General features: G+C 41.0%; 1 protein-coding gene across 2 annotated transcripts in view; it reads right to left on the reverse strand.

Annotated features, from left to right (window-relative positions):
* Window positions 1–19,569, reverse strand: part of HRH1 (histamine receptor H1) — a 392,267-nt gene that overhangs the window by 83,804 nt on the left and 288,894 nt on the right. The window contains exon 1 of one of the 2 annotated variants that reach the window (XM_082266449.1): window positions 2,554–2,647. The exons of the other annotated variant lie outside the window; for it this stretch is intronic. The gene's annotated coding sequence lies outside the window, so the exon portion shown is untranslated. Of the gene's footprint in view, window positions 1–2,553; window positions 2,648–19,569 lie in introns of those variants that run through there. 2 annotated transcript variants of the gene reach the window in all.

The following is a 19,569-nucleotide window of genomic DNA, read 5'->3' on the forward strand; positions in this document are numbered from 1 at the left end:
TCCTGTTCATTAACAAACTGAAGCATATTAGACACAGTTTACTAAGCTTCAGTTACAAATGAACAAAGTGAGTGAGTGTTTTCACTGTGTTCATTTAGAAAAGTGAGAAGCTAGTAAATGACATATTTACTAGCCTCTTCCCCCACTCTCCTTCCTGAAACATTCCCCCCCACAGCAGCTGGGAGGAGAGGTGAGAAGCCAGCAGCACTGCAGGGCAGGAGGGCCAACATGGGGACGACGACACTGCACGTAGTGATTAGGGTGTGCCCAGGCACACCTGGCACACCCCCTACGCATTTCTATGGCAATCAATAATCTTCTATATGTAATAACAAACTGGAAAATTGTGAAGTGAGAGCTAAACCAAACCTGTGCAGCTGCTAGCAAAAGGCAGATATACCAAATACTTCAAATCAATAAACATACAAAATATGCAGCGCTGTGATATGTGCAAAAATAAAAAATGAAAACATATAAGTGTAGTCCAAACAAGTCCTTTTGTATTATTCAGAAAAAGCACACAAATCATTCAGTGATCCAATCTTAAAACGTGTGAGAATGTTCATCCAATATAAGGATCAAAGGCTTGCCGGAACTATTGGCTGCACAAGCACGCATGGATTATATCAATCCTGTAGAGTTGGTGTGTCTTCCACTTTAAATTATTATTTTTTTTTTAATGATTAATTTATTTTTTTACACTGTTGCTAAATATTATTATTATTATTATATATTTTTTTGTATCACTTTTGTAAACATCCTTGTGACAGCAGTAGGCATGTGACAGGTCTTCTTTATGGAGCGGTCTGGGGACTGTAAGACCCTAAATCTCTTCTCTGCACTTAAAAGCATTCAAAACACTAAGATCGGTGTATCTGAATGCTTTCGATTTTCAAAAGCTGGCACCCATGGTTGAGGTCATGTCATGGTTTACTATAACGAACAGACGATCAAAGCCAATCCCAGCTTTGCTTGGCTGTCCAACCAGCTGGTGGACGTGTCAGCTAGTCACTCAGGTCTCTGGTGGAATAGGAGAGTCCAGGAAAGTTGTGGAAGGCAGCGGGAGGGGAAATGTCCCCACCCGCTGCTTGTAATAGCAATCGAGCAGCTCGTGAGCTGCTCCGGTTGCTATTACAGCTCTAAAAAATGGTTCCAGGATGATGCCTGCAGGTATAACCACCATAAGTCTAGTGGCGCACCAGTACAAACTGGATGGGAAGTGGTTAAAGTGTCAGGACGACAAAACGTATCGGAGTAGAGCAGGAAGTGATGTCATCCCGCACAGTACACCTGGAAGTGAGGCCATTGTATGAAGTGGGTACCCTGATCACTCTGACGTCAAATAAATGGATTTAAAAAGCCACTTATCCTCGGTGCAAGGCATAGCACTTTTAATATGTGAGTAAGAATAACCTAGGAGGTTTTTAATGCTTTGAATAAAGTTAATTGGTTTTACACTATAGCAGGTTTTCCTTGTCTTCCCTATGGCATACCTGTAAATGTATTCTAATATTGATGAGAGAAAAGATGGCTGTCCCTGGTCGAATGTGGATGGAGGAATCTATTGTGAAAACAAAAGCTGTATGACTTACCTGTAGTGGGTGGTCATAACAAGTCATGAGTGTGTTGGTGGAGGATCACGAAAACATATATAGAAGATTATTGATTTTACAGTATTTTTGCACTTTTTGGCACTGTAGAAAACATTTGGAACACACGGAAAGATCTTTTTATCATTAGTAAAAACTGACATATATTTTTGGACGTCATACATTTATTTTGTTTCCATTTGGTTTATTATATTGTAAGAGTGACATAGATTAGTGCTATATATTGATGTTTTTATATACATTTCCCCATTGTCTCCACATTCTTAACCAGGTTATTTTGTTTGTTCACTCTTGTGTCCCACATTGAGTTCAGTTAATAGTATATTTAATGCCGCAAGTCTCTTATGCCATGGCTTCCATCACTCATAATGAAAGGATAGTTCTCTGCAGTGTGCTCTATAGATTTTGTGTTATAGTTCATCTTAGTACACAAGCAATTTGGCGGCAGTACAGCCTGCTACATATGATCATCCATCACTGTCTATAACACCCATCTGCTATAAAACTTGCTCAGACCTTTTCAAATCCAAACAAGTCTGTTCGGCTCACAGTACAAATAAAACTCGTGCTGTTTTAAGACAAAAAATAACTTCAATGTTGATTTCACACAGTGCCCATTGCAAAGAAAAACTATGGATGAAAGGTAACTTAAGAAATTGGAAAAGTTAGAACTAAAACTGCACTAAGAACACATCAGCGCTTAAGGTGTGTAGGAACCTCAAGTCTAATATAATAATAAAAACAATCATTGATGGTAGGACTCTTCTAATTTCATCAAGAAAAAGGTCCATCCATGAAAAGCTCATCAATGTGTAAGCCTTGTTGTCCCTTTCAGATTGGGGAGATCCTTAGACAATATCGCTGGAACACAATTAAAGAAAGAGGGCTCTACAACCTTGTTCATTACCAACAAAAATAATTTATTGGAAAAATAAATACTCACAAAAGGAAGCAACTTCAGGTGCAAAGAATCAATCCAGAACAGATGCACGAGCTATGCCCATCCACAGGGGACAATGCTGGTGCAAATCTAATGGACTAATACGCTGTCAGCAGGACAAACAGAGCCTGTCTATAGAGTTATTTTTATGATCTTTGTTTGCCAGGTTCCATGTACTAGGCTGTATAAAAAATGCTTTATTTCTTAATGCTTCTGATACCCAGTAGATGGTATAACTTTTTTTTTTAATTATATGCTAATTACAATCTATGTAAAGCTCACTAAGATTGATCATTGGTGAGATGAAAGCCACCAAAAATAAAATGATTCTGTTAGATCCCCCAGTTCCTGTTGGTTAACCATTTTCTTATTATGACTATATTAAATGGTTTTACTAAGTGTACTAGTTTAAATAATAGAAAAATTAAAGGTTTATATGGTGTCCTCAGTTATGTTAAATTATATTTGAGTTCCATGGAAACTAAAATGACGTTATGTTTGAGATTTTTCCCTTAAATAACTCCGGTACAAATTGGTATGTGAATTTGTATATTTTTTTTAACATATGCTGTTTATTGTCTAACATACCTTTATTAAAGAAAAGGATATATAAACCTTTCACTGACATGGAAGAATGTATCATCCATTAGTACACTGGCTAATGGATTTGCATGACCTGGATCGCGTTGACAGACAATACATTTCTGATGTCTGATTTCCTACTGCCTAAAATCAACATTTGGAATTTAATGGTGTCTGGATATGCCTCATAATCAAGGCTCAAAACGATTTACTTTTTTGACTCAAGTACTGTATGCAAAGGATTGCTTATATCAGACTGTCATGATCTGGGGTCAGACCTAAGGCCCGTACACACGATAAGAAAATCGGAAGTAAAATTTCATCCGACGAACGATCTTCCGATTTTCGGATTGTTAGTATAGTAGTGCTTTCGACAACCGATTACGGATTTTCGTACGACAAAAACTGGATGTGCAGGCTATGAACACAATTTTCATTTAATTAGTACAGTTTTCGTCTGAAAAAAATCGTAAGAGCAAGACTAGGCATGCTCGGAATCTAAAGAATACATACAAAACAATTCAACACATGACATCTCTTCTGAAGTTGAATTCTGTCGTACGAGATTTTTCGTATGAAAGTAACCTCTTCACTTTCCATATGAGACTAGCATGCAACAAAAAACTAAAGAAAATTAGTCCGATCGTCTGATTGTGTGTACGAGGCTTTGGAGTTGATACAACAGGAAAGTTTGTGGTTCCTAGCAGGCTGTGTTTCGTACACAAGCAGGCAGTAGTATTATGGGAGCAAGCAGAAACATAATCAAAGGTCCTGGCAAAATTAGTAGCCAAAGGTATCAGGTTTGAGTGAAGAATCATGAAGAGTGGTAATTGAATTGTCAGCCAAGGGTCAGTAGAGACAAAGTGTAGCGGTGGCAACAAAGAGCAAGATACTGGCAAAAGCACACAATTCTGGCAAACAGGCAGTGCAAAGGTGTGGCTTAAAGTATAACCATATGCAAAACTTTTTTTTTGTTTTGAATAGAGTGGTAAGGGAATAGAACACCTGTCAGGTTTGTATTTCTGTCTGTGACACGGTTAGGAAGATTCACCCTCTCTCAGTGGGGTAACTAGAACCTTCAGGGCCCTGGTGCAAGAAACCATGAAGGTCCCCTCTGACCCCCGGCCAAGCCCCCCATCCCACAGTGGCAGAATGCTAGGGCCCAGTTGTAAGTGCAATCTTTGCAACCCTGGTAGTTCCACCACTGCCATTTCCATTTTCCCTGTTTACTCTTATCACTGAAAGTAAAAGCCCAAAATGTGGGATTTTATTTTTATCACCAGAACAGTAAAAATGGGGCATTTTCTAATAGGGACACTAGTTCTGGTGACCCTAGTGACAACCAGAGATTACCCCACTTTAGTGGAACTTCCTGTTTTGGCTTTGGAACAGGAAGTTAAAGGAAATCTCCCTAATGAGATAGCAAAAAAGCCTGATATAACCCTCCCCTACTCTATCCAAAATTAAAAAAAAAGAGTTTTGCCTTTACTTTTATTTAAATAGGTCATTTAGGGGATAAGCAAGTAGTCTGGAATTTATCAAGAAACTAGAAATCTAGGAGGTTTGACTGATAGACAGGACAAGGGGCAATCCAGCACTTCAGGTGCATCAGTCGGAAGAGCCACTACAAGACGCAGCAGAGGCCCTGGGTTTGTATTTGGATCCTAAAACAGACAAGCATGAATGTCTATGTGCTAAGTAACACCCCAGGTGCCATACGTGTGTCAAAGGTACCTTACTTACTTTGTACCCTGTCCTGTAAATCTGTAAACTCTTTACGCTGGACTGTATGTCACTTACTCTATATGCAGTCCGGTACATTACCTCTTCTGGATGACATCCTCTACGTCACCTTCTTTGCAAACTATCCTATACCTCACTTGTTCCAAGTCTATGGCATAGAATTCTGGGAGCTAATAACAGCCAGGTAAGTAGCACTTTTAGAAGGTCAGTAGTGGCGGTCTCCATACATTGGTGTAATACTGATGTTTAACACACCTACATATTTATTTCTCTGTAAGGCTAAATTCACACTGGCATCAAAAGCAGGCATTTGAGAGGTGTTAAAAACGCCTCTCAAGTGCCTACGCAAATAATGCAATGGACAGCACACAGTGCTGTTCACACTATCAAAACATGAAGTGTTAGCTTTTCGTTGCTTCAAAATTAATGCCTCTGTTTGAGTCGGGAGGCATTTGAAGCCTTTCAACACCTCCAATTCAAGTCTATGATAACGCTTGGCAAATGCTCTGGCAGGCAGTTGCAGTGCCGTTGCGGGGAGTTAGGATTAGCTTAATAACTGTAACGGAATAGGTTTTGGGGAGCAGTTTTATCGCACATGAAACACTTTAAAACTGCCCATGTGTTTGGGGAGCATTTTTAACTTGTCATTAACGCTTGTAAAATGATTGTCTAACCCCCATACTAAAGCTCATTAAAGCAAGTCTAACACCATAGGAGTGTTTTGTAAAGCATTAGAAATGTAGTAAAGTGTGAACAAGCCCTCAGGGGGGGCCAAATTGCAATCTTTCTTACGACCCTGTATGTTCATAATCCAGGTCTGGGTGACAATCAATAAATATATAGCATAGCTGGCTGTGATGACAAAGAGGTCTAACAAACTCCAAACTGAATGGGGAGAATGAGGAACCCAGTGCCATCCTCTTTTTTCCAAATTTCACAAGTCAGCAACTAAACAATCAGACTTAGATCTTGTGTGTGAGCACAGGCAGTTGTAAGACACCTCATATAACCCCCTCCAGAATACAAACAGAGCATCATAAATCTCACTAAAACAACTCAAGCTAGAACAAGGGGTCCAGCAATGTTATAAACAATACATAGAGTTTGGAACGCCTCTAAATTAGAAATGAGCTGAATGTACCTGGGGTCAGTTCCTGGGAGACTGATTGAACTGAACATTAATCTGAACCCAACTGATTTTAATAAAGCTGAATCCTTATAATCAGCTCTGACCATTAAGGCCAATAGGAAAGGAATGAAAATGAAGGATGAAATGCCTCATCGTAGTCAGTGGTGTATTTAGGTTTTATGCTGCCTTAGGCCTGACTAAACTTGTGCACCCCCTAATTTAAATATGACCCACCCCTTCCTGATTATGACCCACCCTGTCATCTGTAAACCATAGACCATAACCACAGTCTATCAGTTCCCATAAGTTCAGCCTCATCAGTGCAGCCTTATCAGTGCCACCTGTTTACTGCCCATCAATGCAGCATATCAGTGTGGCCTCATCAGTGGCCACCAGTGCAGTCTTATCAGTGCCCATTAGTACAGCCTTATGACACGGGATTAGTAAGATTACTCTTTTAAGATATTTGGACTTGTTTGCTGCCACTGTTTGTAATTATAGGATTATTTCACTTATTTGTATATTAAATAGGAAGCCCATAGTCATTATACAAATAATTAAATAATTTTTTTGCTGCCCCCCTGCAAAGTGCCGCCCTGGGCCTGGGCCTTGTTGGCCTAGGCCAGAATACAGCACTGATCGTAGTGGGACATGGATGTGTTCATTTAACTGCATGAAAGGAGAAGGAAGAGTGAGCACTCTACACGGATGTCGGTGGCAAGGAGGATCCTCACAATATATTTACATAAAATTTGCATAGTTGTGGACTTTATTTTATTTTTTAAATGAAGTATTTTATTATATCACAAGTATTACTAATGCACATGTTACCGCTAGTATAGCACACTTGCCACAATTGAGGTTCTAACAGTTGTTATCAATATTTTTTTGGTTTATATATTTCTTTGATTGTTTTATATAATATATTTTTTGTGCAGCACTAAGGTTTGTTTTACGATGGCACTATACACTTCAGAATGAGATGGTGATCAGTGCTTGCAGCTGGCTTGATTGAAGTAGTATTGGTTGTAGAAGCTTGCATGAAGCTTTGATGGATTATGATGGATGACTATGTTTGTGAATTCAGCCACGACAACACTCCTTTGTTTAGATTTACCTACCTGGCTAACAGCTGAATGTGTCCCCTGCTCCCAAGCATCTAGCCTGAGGCTCCGTTCACATACTGGCATCACAGATCGCGGGCAGGATCGTGGGACGCCCGTGCGATTCCTGTGACTTGCAATGGCACCCAAAATGCGGCACAATTTTGCCGCGATTGTCCCCTGAGGAATGGCGCAAACAGAATCACGGGATGCCTGTCGCCCAAAAAAACTTATTTTGGGTGACAGGCATCCCAGGATTCCGTTTGCACGATTTTAACGTAATTCATCAGGCAACAATCACGGCAAAATCACATGGCATTTGGAGTGCCATTGCAAGTCACAGGAATCGCACAGGTGTCCCGCGATTTGCAATGATTCCGGATCCGAGATGCCAGTATGTGAATGGAGCCTAAGTGGAAAAGCAGCCACATTCAGCAACAACAGTAACACTGCTGCTAAAGGTATCACTTCCTGTTTCAGCCAGAACATTTTGCTCATCGGATCGGTAAACAAACTATTTAGTTTGCCTGTTTTGCAAAGAGACAAAGTTTAAAGCAAATTCTAGCTCAGTCTGAATCCGAAACTCATTTTTAATCCTATCATACAGGTAGCAGTATCAATAAAGTATAAAACTATTGGCAGGATATCCACTTACTTCAGAGCTAGCTAATTGCTGTCATAATATTCATAGCCTAGCAGTAATAAGTAGGGATGATCGAACTTTTGAAAAGTTCGGTTCGACCAGAACACCCGAACTTCACGAAAGTTCGGCCCGGATTTCAGAACCCCATTGAAATCAATGGGACCCGAACTTCTGTAATCAAAAAACACCATTTTTAAGCCCTAAAACCCAATAAATGCCCCTAAAAAGTGCCTAGGGTTCTGGGTCATGCCCCATTAACTATTAATCACACAAAAAAAAGTTCTTAAAAATTGTCATTTTTGATAAAAAAGCCAATTATTGAAAAATTAAAAAAAAAAAAAAAGAGATTTTTTGATTTTTACTTTGGATTTAGTATCTGGGGGGTCTAAAAGGTGTGCATGTGAAGTTTCAGCTCTGTAGAATGTCCAGAACCATGAAAAAAAAAAAGATTATTTTTCAGTAGAACAGGGATGTGGTTCGGGAGCCTCCTTTAACTTTAACACCTATATGATCTTTTTTTCTGGTTCTGGACATGCTACAGAGCTGAAACTTCACAGGTACACCTTTTAGACCCCCCAGACACAAAATCACACAAAAAAAAGTTCTTACAAATTGTCATTTTTGATAAAAAAGCCAATTATTGAAAAATTAAAAATTGTGAAGTTTCAGGTCTGTAGCATGTCCAGAACCAGAAAAAAAAAGATCGTTTGTATTAGAAAACTTTAAGCACAGGAATATGGCTCCCTATACACAAGTTCAGATGTTTTGCCTGCCTCAAAAGAACCCCAAAAAATGCCAAAAAAAACGCTAGCGTCAAAAAAAAAAATGCCCAGGTGTGTTTTTGCTGGCATTTTTTGGGGAATTTTGGAGGCAGGCAAAACATCAGAACTTGTGCACAGTACTACTATACACAAGTTCAGATGTTTTTCCTGACTGCAAAGAACCCAAAAAAATGCCTGCTATTAAACCGGCAAGGTGTTACAGCAGAGAAGCCATATTCCTGTGCTTAAAGTTTTCTAATACAAACAATCTTTTTTTTTTATGGTTCTGGACATGCTACAGAGCTGAAACTTCACATGTACACTTTTTAGACCCCCCAGATACTAAATCCAAAGTAAAAATCAAAAAATCTCTTTTTTTTTTTTTTTTTTTTTTTAATTTTTCAATAATTGGCTTTTTTATCAAAAATGACAATTTTTAAGAACTTTTTTTGTGTGATTTTGTGTCTGGGAGGTCTAAAAGGTGTACCTGTGAAGTTTCAGCTCTGTAGCATGTCCAGAACCCCAAAAAAACCTCATATAAGTGTAAAAGAGGGGTCCCACCATCCCTGCTCTACTGAAAAATTATCTTTTTTTCTGGTTCTGGACATGCTACAGAGCTGAAACTTCACAGGTACACTTTTTAGACCCCCCAGACACTAAATCCAAAAAAAGTCATGCCTGCCTCCAAAAATGCCCGATAAATGCAAGAAAAAGCGCCGTAGAGAAGCCGTATACCTGTTCTAATAAAAATTATAAGAAAATGCTAATTTTTGGGGGGTTCTGGACATGCTACAGAGCTGAAACTTCACATGTACACTTTTTAGACCCCCCAGATACTAAATCCAAAGTAAAAATCAAAAAATCTCTTTTTTTTTTTTTTAAATTTTTCAATAATTGGCTTTTTTATCAAAAATGACAATTTTTAAGAACTTTTTTTTGTGTGATTTTGTGTCTGGGGGGTCTAAAAGGTGTACCTGTGAAGTTTCAGCTCTGTAGCATGTCCAGAACCATAAAAAAAAAAAGATTGTTTGTATTAGAAAACTTTAAGCACAGGAATATGGCTTCTCTGCTGTAACACCTTGCCGGTTTAATAGCAGGCATTTTTTTGGGTTCTTTGCAGTCAGGAAAAACATCTGAACTTGTGTATAGTGGTACTGTGCACAAGTTCTGATGTTTTGCCTGCCTCCAAAACCCCCCAAAAAATGCCAGCAAAAACACACCTGGGCATTTTTTTTTGACGCTAGCGTTTTTTTTGGCATTTTTTGGGGTTCTTTTGAGGCAGGCAAAACATCTGAACTTGTGTATAGTGGTACTGTGCACAAGTTCTGATGTTTTGCCTGCCTCCAAAACCCCCCAAAAAATGCCAGCAAAAACACACCTGGGCATCTTTTTTTTTTGACGCTAGCGTTTTTTTGGCATTTTTTGGGGTTCTTTTGAGGCAGGCAAAACATCTGAACATGTGTATAGGGGGTATATATAGGCATATATGTCTGAATATATACCCCTAGACATATATAGGTGTGATAGTAGCAGAAATATATTACTGTAAATGATTTCATTAGCGCAAGCATTTATTTCTGCTACTATCACACCTATATATGTCTAGGGGTATATATTCAGACATATATGTCTATATATTCCCCCTATACACATATTCAGATGTCATGTCTGACATCAAACATGTCCTCAAAAAAGCACTGGCAGTGGCAGCCCCTGCAGCATTAAAAAATGCTTGCTGGTGAGAAGCCACATGCCTGTGCCGAAGCAACACAGAGAAATGATCATTTCTCTATAGCGGTCACCCTGCTATGGAAGGGTTTTGTCACCCTGCCATAGCAGTCACTGTCAGTTAACCCTACACTACACTACGGTCCCCTGACACTTAACACTTTCCCTACAGAAACTAAATTTTTGAAGCTAACTTAAGTGTAAAGGAGCACTCTAACTACACTAGATATCCCTTTCCTCACACTAAAAATAGCTAAATGACACTTTTAAAGTAAAATTAACAGAACTGCTTCCACTCTCTTCCATGTCCAGTATAACAATGCTGGGAATATGGCGGGGGCGATCTTATATACTGGGGGGCGTATTCACTAATGATTGGTCTAGGGACCCCCTAGTCACTCCAATCACATTCCTAGCATTCTCCTGCCCCCTCAATTGGCTTTTGCTAATGGTTCTGGTCCAATCACGGGCTTTTAAAGCCCATTTCCTGAAGCATTGCATTTTGGGCGGTTCTGGTTGCCGAATTCCGAACTTTTTGGGCAAAAAGTTCTAAATTCGGCCGAACCTCGAACACCCAATGTTCGGGCCGAACCGATGGTGGACCCGAACCGTTCGATCATCCCTAGTAATAAGCATTGATAAGTGTGGTTTTTACTTGACCTGACACTGCCATACACATCCAGTGCTTAAATATTTTCATATTTTATTGTCCATATTGTAATGAGATATCCTCATACATATGGCTACAATAATGTTCAGGAGAGTAACAATCAGTTTGATAGTAAACATATCTACTGTATGTTATAATGTACAGCAGACTAGGTGGTCACCTTAAATGTCCTAAGTCATATATGCATGTCAGAAAGCTAGTTTAGCTAATACTTATTCTCATACAACTAATGATAATCCTTCTGCAGCTAATGTTGATTCTTCGACAGCTACTGTTCATTCCCATACAGCTAATGCTCGTGCATGTGTACCAGCACACAGACAAGCTCAGGCTAATGTCCAGCATGCACTGACACATAGGTGCGTTTCCGTACGCCAAATGGCCTGTTGAAAGGAGACCCTGATGGATGCTAGCTGCTGGATTTTCTTCAGCTTTCCCTGATCCGTGTTCTTACGTGTCCTGACTGTTCTTCCCGTACTGACCCGGCTTAATCACAAGGTACTGCTGGCAGGTACTGCTGGTGGGCACTTCTGGCTTGATCTGCTGCGGGGTACTCCTGGCAGGTACTGCTGGTGGGTACTCCCGGTGGGTACTGCTGGTGGGTACTGATGGCAGGTACTGATGGCAGGTACTGCTGGCTGGTACTTCTGGTAGGTACTGCTGGTGGGTACTGATGGCAGGTACTGCTAGCTCGTACTTCTTGTAGGTACTGCTGGCAGGTACTGCTGGTGGGTACTACTGGCTGGTACTGCTGGTGGGTACTGCTGGCAGATACTGATGGCAGGTACTTCTGGCTGGTACTACTGGTGGGTACTTCTGGCAGGTACTGCTGGTGGGTACTCCTGGTGGGGACTGCTGGTGGGTACTGCTGGCTGGTACTGCTGGTGGGTACTGCTAGCTGGTACTGCTGGTTGGTACTGCTAGCTGGTACTGCTAGCAGGTACTTCTGGTGGGTACTGCTGGCTGGTACTGCTGGTGGGTACTGCTGGCTGGTTCTGCTGTCTGGCACTGCTGGCTGGTACTGATGATCGGTACTACTGGCTGGTACTGCTGGTGGCTACTGCTGGCTGGTTCTGCTGTCTGGTACTGCTGGCTGGTACTGCTGGTTGGTACTACATAGAAACATAGAATGTGTCGGCAGATAAGAACCAATTGGCCCATCTAGTCTGCCCAATATATCTGAATCCTATGAATAGTCCCTGGCCCTATCTTATATGAAGGATAGCCTTATGCCTATCCCATGCATGCTTAAACTCCTTCACTGTATTTGCAGCTACCACTTCTGCAGGAAGGTTATTCCATGCATCCACTACTCTCTCAGTAAAGTAATACTTCCTCATATTACTTTTAAACCTTTGCCCCTCTAATTTAAAACTGTGTCCTCTTGTGGTAGTTTTTCTTCTTTTAAATATGCTCTCCTCCTTTACCGAGTTGATTCCCTTTATGTATTTAAAAGTTTCTATCATATCCCCTCTGTCTCTTCTTTCTTCCAAGCTATACATGTTAAGGTCTTTTAACCTTTCCTGGTAAGTTTTTTCCTGCAATCCATGTACTAGTTTAGTAGCTCTTCTCTGAACTCTCTCTAGAGTATATATATCCTTCTGGAGATATGGCCTCCAGTACTGAGCACAATACTCCAAGTGAGGTCTCACCAGTGTTCTGTACAGCGGCATAAGCACTTCTCTCTTTCTACTGCTTATACCTCTCCCTATACATCCAAGAATTCTGCTGGCATTTCGTGCTGCTCTATTACATTGTCTTCCCACCTTTAAGTCTTCTGAAATAATTACTCCTAAATCCCTTTCCTCAGATACTGAGGTCAAGACTGTGTCAAATATTCTATATTCTGCCCTTGGGTTTTTACGCCCCAGGTGCATTATCTTGCACTTATTCACATTAAATTTCAGTTGCCAGAGTTCTGACCATTCTTCTAGTTTTCCTAAATCCTTTTCCATTTGGCGTTTCCCTCTAGGAACATCAACCCTGTTATATATCTTTGTGTCATCAGCAAAAAGACAAACCTTACCATCGAGGCCTTTTGCAATATCACTTATGAAGATATTAAACAAAATTGGTCCCAGTACAGATCCCTAATGTACCCCACTGGTAACATGACCTTGTTCTGAATGTTCTCCATTGACTACAACCCTCTGTTGTCTGTCACTCAGCCACTGCCTAATCCACTCAACAATATGGGAGTCCATGCTCAATGACTGCAGTTTATTGATAAGTCTTCTATGTGGGACAGTGTCAAAAGCCTTACTAAAATCTAGATATGCAATGTCTACTGCACCTCCACCGTATATTATTTTAGTCACCCAGTCAAAAAAATCTATAAGATTTGTTTGACATGATCTCCCTGAAGTAAACCCATGTTGTTTTTCATCTTGCAATCCATGGGATTTAAGATGTTCCACAATCCTATCCTTTAATAGGGTTTCCATTAATTTGCCTACTATTGATGTCAGACTCACTGGTCTATAGTTGCTCGATTCCTCCCTACTACCTTTCTTGTGAATGGGCACGACATTTGCCAATTTCCAATCTTCCGGGACGACTCCTGTTACTAATGATTGGTTAAATAAATCTGTTAATGGTTTTGCCAGCTCACCACTAAGCTCTTTTAATAATTTTGGGCGTATCTCATCAGGACCCTGTGACTTATTTGTCTTCACTTTAGACAGCAATATTAGAACGTCTTCCTCTGTAAAGACACATGCATCAAACGATTCATTAGTCATCCTTTCAAGTGGAGGTCCTTCTCCTTCTTTTTCTTCTGTAAAAACTGAACAGAAGTATTCATTAAGGCAGTCGGCTAGCCCTTTATTCTCTTCTACATACCTTCCGTCCTTTGTTTTTAATTTAGTTATTCCTTGTTCTAATTTCCTTTTTTCATTTATTTATCTGAAGAATGTCTTATCCCCCTTTTTCATAGACTGAGCTAGTTTTTCTTCTGCCTGCGCTTTAGAAGTTCTTATAACTTGCTTGGCCTCTTTCTGCCTAATCTTGTAGATTTCCTTATCTTCATTGCTCTGGGTTTTTTTTATAATTACAAAATGCTAGCTTTTTATTTTTAATGATTTGGGCCACTTCTGCTGAGTACCATAGTGGTCTCTTCCTTTTTTTGCTTTTACTGACAAGTCTAATGCAATTTTCTGTTGCCTTCAATAATGTACCTTTTAAGTAGTCCCATTTCTCATGGACTCCATGTAATCCGTTCCAGTCTGATAAGGACTCATTTATGACTAATTTCATTTTTAAAAAGTCTGTTTTTCTAAAATCTAAAACTTTTGTTTTTGTGTGGTGAGACTCTTTCACAGTTCTTATATTAAACCACACTGACTGGTGATCACTAGATCCCAAGGTTTCGCCTACAATGACATCATATACCGAATCCCCATTTGTGAATACCAAATCCAAAATGGTCTCCCTCCGGGTTGGCTCCTCAACCACTTGTTGCAGAGACAACCCCAGTAGGGAATTTAGAATATCTGTACTCCTGGTAGAACTTGCTATTTTGGTTTTCCAGTTTATATCTGGAAGATTGAAATCTCCCATAATGATAACTTCTCCTTTCATTGTCATTTTAGCTATTTCTTCAACTAGTAGATCATCTAGTTCTTTAACTTGACCAGGTGGTCTATATATCACACCTACACGAGTTACTGCATGATTAGCAAACTGCAACGTAATCCAAACTGACTCTATGTTGGCCTCACCAACTTGTATTAGGTTAGATTTAATGCTATCTTTCACATACAGGGCCACTCCTCCTCCTTTCTTGCCTTCTCTGTCTCTTCTGTATAAAGAGTACCCTGGTATGGTTATGTCCCAGTCATTTCTTTCATTAAACCATGTCTCCGTAACAGCCACTAAATCTACATTCTCAGATGCCATTATTGACCCAAGTTCATTGATTTTATTACCTAAACTGCGAGCATTTGTAGACAGGACTCTGAGCTTATCATTTCTTAACCTCTGTGCTTCTGACCTGTTCTGGCATTGTTTCGGGGGACAATTGGGCTCTTGTATTTTCACTCTTTTGCCCCCCCTTGCTAGTTTAAATACTACTGGCAGGTACTGCTGGCTTGTACTGCTGGTGGCTACTGCTGATGGCTACTGCTGGTTGGTACTGCTGGCTTGCACTGCTGGTGGTTACTGCTGGCTGGTACTGCTGGCGGGAAATGCTGGCTTCTCTGAGACACATCAACGCCGGAGTATGAGGTGTGGTGCTGGAGAAAGCATGCAGAGCCGATACTTCCTGTATCTGCATTTGATATCACTCGGCCTGTGACAGGACAGAGCCAAAACTATATAGGAAGTATCGGCTCCATTTGGACTCAGGGAGACACTGACAGCCGGGCAGCTTGCGGGTGTCAGGGAGCCGCAGCCCAAATGCGGGAGACTCCATTACCTTGCGGGAGACTTGGGATGTCTGCCTTGACAAAAGGGCACTTTGGGCATCAAGGGGCAAAGGGGCAGGTGCTCAAGCACCCTCTACCTCCCTCCTCTGCACATGCCTGAATTGTTATATACTGCTGCAGGGCAGGATCTGGGACTTCTGCCAAGAGGAGCGCCAGTCTGGGCAAAAAAAATTAAAAGTCAGCAGCTGAAAATACTGTAGCTTCTAACTTTTAATATAAGGACACTTACCTGTCCAGGGATCTAGCGATGTTGGCACCCCAAACCCATTCATTAATCGGCTTCGGGTGAAGGTATCAGCATCTTTACTAAGGGAAACCATCAGTGAAGACTTCAGGCTTCACAGCCAGTTCCCTACTGTGCATGCGCATGTTGCTGCACTTTCAGAATGGTCCTGCCATTTTCTGGGACCTGTGTGTGTCCCAGAAGGCAGTGGTGGGAAGGAGGGACTGGAAATACTCAGAGATCACCACAGCGATCTTACCCGGAAGTAGGAGCGGGTACCTGTTAAAACTGGTAACCCAATCCCACCCAAAAAAGTGCCAAATGTGGCAGTGGACAGAAGGAAGGGTGCAAACAAGGGTAGCTCCCCCTTTTGGGTGGTTTAAACTACAAACTAGAAATTTTTTAGTGGGATTTGACATGGATTGAAGTGGATATTGTTATACATATGTTAAACTGAAAAAAAGTGCAGCTGTTGAATGTCCACAGCGACCAACCAGATATTAATTTTTATTTTGCTAACCTCTCTAACCAAAGGTTTGCAGCATTGCTTTAATTACAGTAACCCCTGACATTCTTGCAAAACAGAATGCAAGCCTTCAAAATAAGCAACTGGTGACAGCTTCTGATTCAGACCATCTTTACACTATAAATTTGTCTCTAATTAGCTAATTAACATGTTTCAGCTGACAATGTTTGGGTAAACAACTTAAAATTCAAAACATCCTGAAATGGTTACTTGTCATTAGATACAGTTCATTAATTTTGTGCATGCATTTGTTCACAGAACATCACAACAAAGTTGAAAATGTCACACAGGTAATTTTATCGCTAATGCAAAACAAAACATTCTCTGTAAACAATAAAGTGCTCCAGCCCATACCTCAACAATATTAAACTGAAAGTTACCTGTATAATAACACAGATCCTCCCCTCTCTGGTGGGCTGTGCGTGGAAACATTGCTCTCATGTCAAGCTCCAGTCACCTCCAATATGTGATACTTCAGGTGTGTCAGATAGCGTGACCCCCCTACTTTGGTTTCTCCTACCTACCCCTACATCGCTCCAGGACACAGCAGTGATAAAGTATCAACACCACCAGAAAGGCTAATATTCATCACTGGCAGACATTTTTCCATTTTTATCTGTTGAGGTAACAACAGGGTTCTTTGAAATAATTCCAGACAAAAATGGAAAGCAATTTTCCACGAGCTGTAATAGACCATTTTCTACCAATTTTTCTTTTTCTGTGCAGCCTGACTTGAGGTATGTGGTGATTAGCTACAGCCCAATTTTTGTAAAGCTCTATTTTTCCCTAGAAAGTCTAAATTTTGCCTCATGTAACATACTAACCCCTTCCTTAACTTTTATCTGCCTAATGCATCAAACACATGTTCAGATAATCAGATGACTTATCGTTCGCATTTTGTTGCATGATACTAATATCAAATTCAACAATGCGTACTAAATGTATGATTTTTGTCGTACGATTCTGGAAAAGCTTCCTGGTTGCATAGCTACGTATCGGATTGTGCAAAACAAAAGCAATGGCAGACAGGCTTTTTCCGGGTTATTTTAGTGTTTCTGAACATGCGTGGTCTTTGTCTATCGATTTTTAGCAGACACATACTGTACTGATTAAACGATTGTCGTTCACTAGGCTATCGTACAACAGAAGTTTTCCTGTTTGTCCCTTTGGATTTTGTTGGACGAACTGTCGTGATCAGTTGCCAAAAGCTGTGTACTAATGATCAGATTATCGTGCAATCAAGTCGAAAGCAATTTTTTTCGTATGATTATCTGAACGTGTGTACGAGGCATAAGGCTGGCCATACAATTTACTTGTACAATTTTCTGTTAAATTTACAAGAAACCACATAAAATGAGGTCAAAGCTAAACAACACTTTCACTTGTATCCAATTAGGTAGGCCTTTGTACTACATAGTTAAAGGTAAATTTCAAGAAAATTGTACAGAAAATTGTAAGAAATTTGCATAATGCATGGCCAGCCTAATGGGCCATACACACTATACAATTGTCCTAGATTTTTTCCTTTAGATTTACCAAAACCATATAATATGAGGTCAAATCTAAAGACTTTCCATTTGTATGCAATCAGGCAGGCCCTTGCACTACATAGTTCAGGGGTGTCAAACTAAATTTAATCGCGGGCCGCATCAGCATTATGGTTGCCCTCAAAGGGCCGGTTATATCTGTAAGATTAGATGTCCAGAGCATACCACGCCCCCTTACACCCTTACATGAGATCTCAAGAGCCCCCCCCCCCCCTACCATTAGAAGTCAAGAGTCACCCACCCTTCCTTACATCACAATGCATCCCCTTTACCTTGTGCGGCTGTCAGGAAGAAGATGCGGGTGGATCTGGGAAGAAAAAAGTGCAAGGTCTGGAGGAGGACCAGAGGAGGGCTGCAGTCAGCTTACAGTGTTTGTTGAAGGCTGAGACCAGGGGAGACAGAGACAAGATGGCGTTGCGGCTGCACAGAGAGGTGCAGGATCTGTAGGAGGAGTTCTGCCCTCCTCTCTGCTGCAGACTGCTGAGAAGGGGGGTGGGCAAAGACAAGCCTTTCTGCAGCAGCACAGAGAAGCACAGGATTTGGCAAAGGAGTTCTGTCATCTCTGCTGCTGACTACTGAGACAAGGTGGGTGCAGAGACAAGGGGGGTGTCGCAGCTGCAGGAGAGGGGTGAGGGCCACACGAAATGGCCTGGGTGGCCGCATTCGGCCGGCGGGCCTTGTGTTTGACACTTGTGACATAGCTGAAGGTAAATCTAAAGGAAATCTACCAACAAAAGTTGTATAGTGAAAATGTAATAGTTAAATAACTATCAGTGGCGCAATTCCTCTATAAATATGTGATAAACCTTGTAAAAAATTAATATTATTCAAAAATCACTCCAGTGTTATCATACATAACCTTATAGTAGTAAACAGGTATAAAGCAAACAGATGAATAATATACCTCTTAATGCGTGAATATACCATAAAAATAAAGTGCAATCGTTGGTAGTGAAAAAATAGTCCAAATACAAGTAAAATGCAACAACTTAGCGCCGGTTCACATATGAGCGACGCTACTTGCAGGGGCGACCTCCGAAATCGCGGTGCGAGCAGCGCGCCGCGACCTCGGAGCGGCCGCCACGGACTTCATAACATTGAAGTCTATGGCGGTCGCCTCCTGGTCGCCCCAAAGAAGCTCCGGACCCTTTTTCTAGGTCGGAGCGACTTGTGTTGCTCCTATTAGAACGGGTCCGCAGCTTTCCTATGGGAGGCGACCTGCGGCGACCTGTGAGGCGACCAGGTCGCCTCACAGGTCGCCCTAGTGTGAACCGGGGCTTATAGTGCAAGTAATGTCCAAATAATTGTATAAATGATGATTGCCTGCAATTTATAGTCTCTTCAAAGTGCAACGGTGCGTGAATCCTTTTCACAGGTGCAAATGTATAAAGTGCTGTATGCCCAACAAGAGTAATGATGGCGACACCCTCCGTGTGTTAGGGATAGGAGAAGAATGCACACTCACCAGACGTTGTTGACCTCTAATGTCATATGGCAAGAAAGATCAATTAAAGCTTAGAAACGATCGACCAGATCTGTATTCCAGCTGTCCATACCTGGGTGGTCCTATGAGGTGATGTATAGGGACACAAGAGATGGATTCCTCATAGTGTAGTATCTTTTAAAATTCCAGTATTTATTAAAAAATTGTAAAGATAAAAACGATGGTGGTACAGTGTATCAACCGCAATGAATCTAGCCTGGAGAGTTCCCGGATGGATGGCTCACACAACCAGGTAGCTCGCGCCGCTACCAAGACTTCCTAGTGCGGTGTGCGTTCCAGGACAAGTACTACAAAGAGGCTACGTGCGTTCCAACTTGACGCGTTTCGTCATCGAAAACAACATTTTTTTTGCCGCGAGTGTTTACTCATATTAAAAGTTGTATAGTGTGTATCCAGCTTAAGGGCCCTATCACACGGGCTTTCCCATCAGGTCCGC

This window comes from Pelophylax lessonae (genome assembly GCF_965119305.1).
Source record: "Pelophylax lessonae genome assembly, chromosome: 8".
Taxonomy (NCBI): domain Eukaryota; kingdom Metazoa; phylum Chordata; class Amphibia; order Anura; family Ranidae; genus Pelophylax; species Pelophylax lessonae.